This window comes from Sinocyclocheilus rhinocerous, unplaced genomic scaffold (assembly GCF_001515625.1).
Source record: "Sinocyclocheilus rhinocerous isolate Xijiao unplaced genomic scaffold, SAMN03320098_v1.1 scaffold54, whole genome shotgun sequence".
NCBI lineage: Eukaryota > Metazoa > Chordata > Actinopteri > Cypriniformes > Cyprinidae > Sinocyclocheilus > Sinocyclocheilus rhinocerous.
Window position 1 is genome coordinate 890,242 of NW_015647078.1, and position 3,048 is coordinate 893,289.

Below are 3,048 nucleotides of genomic sequence, written 5' to 3' on the forward strand. Positions count from 1 at the left end.
AGATAGATAGATAGATAGATAGATAGACAGACAGACAGACAGAATACAGTTTTTTTTTTTTTTTGCAATATTTCACAACATTATCGTTTATCTATATTTGAGTAAATAAATGCAGCTTTTGGTGAGCAGACAGGACTTCTTTCAAAAATGTTAAAACAGTATATATATTCTCGAATATGTTCTCTTAGCCCTTATGCTAAAAAGTGTGTTTTATAATAACATAGATTGTTCCAGAACGTGACTCATCATAAGCGAGTGAACTGCTGCCAAATCTTTCAAAGTTCTTTCATATCAGCCCTTCACAAAAAGACATTTCTCATTCAAAATATTCCACTTATGTATTAATAATACCTCCAGTTCTTCTTTGCCCTCACCACGCTTTCTCAATAGAATACAGGTATTATTTTTGGGTCATTAATCTGAGCCAGCAGGGCACATTAATCCCTCCTCTAGAATCCATGCTTCAGATTTTTTCTCTTCATTCTGTCACTGGAAAAGGACTGTGGCTGTGAAACTCTAGTATGGTTGCTTTGGCCTTCTCATATGTTTCTGCTAAAAACCTCTTCAGCGTTTTTGCTAAACACGTTATTAACATGGTACAGGCTAATATTAAGCACATATGAAGTACTGGATGGTAACACTTTATTTTAAGGTATTCTTGTTACATTTGACATGCACTTACTATTATAATAACAATAAATGATTCATAATTACATGCAGGTAACCCTAATCCTAACCCTAACCATATAGTAAGTACATGTAGTTAATTAATATTACTCAGTACTTAAATGTTTAATTACACTGTAACAAGGACACCTTAAAATAAAGTGTAACCTACTGGATTATAATTGTATTTATAGTGTGTTATTTGTTATTTCATTTATTCAAGTTATTATTTTAAATTTACTAAATTGCAACTTAATTATTACAAATCTGTAATTACAAGTATATTTAAGTACATGACATACAAGTCCTACTTACGTGGGTGAAAAAAAGAGCTCTCTTAAGTTCAACTAGTTGCATTTTATGTCGATTTAAACTATAATGTATTTCATTAAATTATAAATAACATGCAATTAAGTGCCCAACAATTTAAGTATTTTCTTTTAAAATGCATTATTTTCATGATAAATACTCTTTTTAAAAGTATGCTAAAATGTACTTTTTCACAAGGGGTGGCTGTGCTTTTTCATTTATATATTAGGCCCTATTCATCAATGGCAAAACATGTGCTGACATTTATTTTACTGTTCTGGTGTCTGCAATGCTGCTCCCAAAAGCTGATTCTCAACCTACTAAACAGTGGAATTACTTAAAAATAACTGACGAAGCTCAGAATCATACAGTAAGTCAGTTAATATCAGTTCACGCAATCTAGGATGATTGTGTTTGTATCAACATGGACCATACTGGAGTTTACATGAACTGTTCTACCTTTTTAGCCGACCTGGTGTTCGGTTTGCGGGTGCACACCTGTGTTCGGAAAATCCGCCAGTTCACTGTAAAATTCACATCATCCAAACAAACCGAAGTCTGACGTCAAACATACCCGAGCATGCAAAGGTTCTAGTGTGAAAGCACCCTTAGTGAGTTTAGAAATGTATAAATATATGTCAATTCAAAGAGCAATGTTATAGTGGACAGCCAACTATCCCGAAAATGATGTTCAAAATCTTTCTCAGTTTTTTTTTTTTTTCATTGTTGCTAGGTCGCTTTAGAGTTCAAGGAATCACTATCTTCAAGAGATGAGCGAGAGCAAGATAAATATTTTGAGGTGGAGACAGAAATATCGATTATGTGATTTGGTTGAGGAAGAATGAAAGAATGGCAGTCTTTGATGAGAATGTCACGCTTTGTAGCAGCTGAGCCTGGGGTGATCTTCAATGACAACAGGACCGATGAATGGAGAGAGAGAGAGAGAGAGGAGATAGTAATTGAAAGGGAGGTTGAACTACAGAAATACAAAAACTGTGCCCTAACCAGAGACAAAGTGTCCAGCATCAAGTGTTTTTGTCTGTTCTCACTGAAAGCAAATGCTGAGTGAAGTGACAATCACAGCCAATAAGAACTCATTTCATATCCCATACAGCTGTGGCTCAAATGCTGACTACAGACATCACAGCCCTTTTCAAATGGGACACCCTATGTTGTCCCACCCTGCTTCTCAGACACTAGACTGCAAGTACACAGCACCTGTGCCATTTGGGAAAACCCAGTGAGATATGGGATTTTGAATCAAAGTGGTCTGTATTACTCAGAGAAAGCTAGCATTTCCATTCACCTCAAAGGCACTTTTTGGACAACTGAAACACCCAAGACCATTGCATGAAATATTGTGTCCCTCTGCTACCTTCTACAAGTTATTTTAGTGCCCTTGAGGTCAAAGCACAGGTGTGTTCAGCATTTTAAGTGAACTGAACTGTTAAAAGGCAGTAGGAGCTGACCAGTATCTCCAGCCACATTAAAGACAACTGGACTCAAGAAAATGAATGACCTAAATTTAGAATTTAGAAAATATTTCCATCCAATTTCTATTAAAACAAAAATAAAAATCCATTTGGATCACACAGTTTTAACATAAACACATAATAAACTTGATGTGATGCATCACACATGATGTGTTCAGTCATACATAAATTACATTGTTTATTGTTATTTACATATCTTCGGTTTTATTCAATTAATTATATTTTCAAAATAGTAAATATTTCTGTCACGGATTGCCAGGAGAAAACAAGGTAAGTTCCAAGTGCAGTTTATTTGAAAGTAACAACATAACAAAACAGAACAAAAACGTGGCAAAAGGTAATCCAAAACATGACCACAGAACACAAACTGAGAAGACAATACAATCAAGACGCAAATGACAGACAGAGAAAGCATGATATATATAGCTGGGATAATGAGTAAATGATGAACAGGTGTTACAGATCAGAGCAGGATTAATGAGCAGGGGACTATGGGAAATGGAGTTTAACACAAACAACATAGACCAGAAGAGCGCCCTCAAGTGACCAGTCCAGGGCACCACAACCAAACACTGTGACA

General features: G+C 35.4%; 1 protein-coding gene across 1 annotated transcript in view; it reads left to right on the forward strand.

Moving 5' to 3' along the window:
• The window catches only part of LOC107708701 (receptor-type tyrosine-protein phosphatase U-like), a 266,276-nt gene that overhangs the window by 214,425 nt on the left and 48,803 nt on the right, over positions 1–3,048 (forward strand). The gene's annotated exons all lie outside the window — the stretch shown is intronic.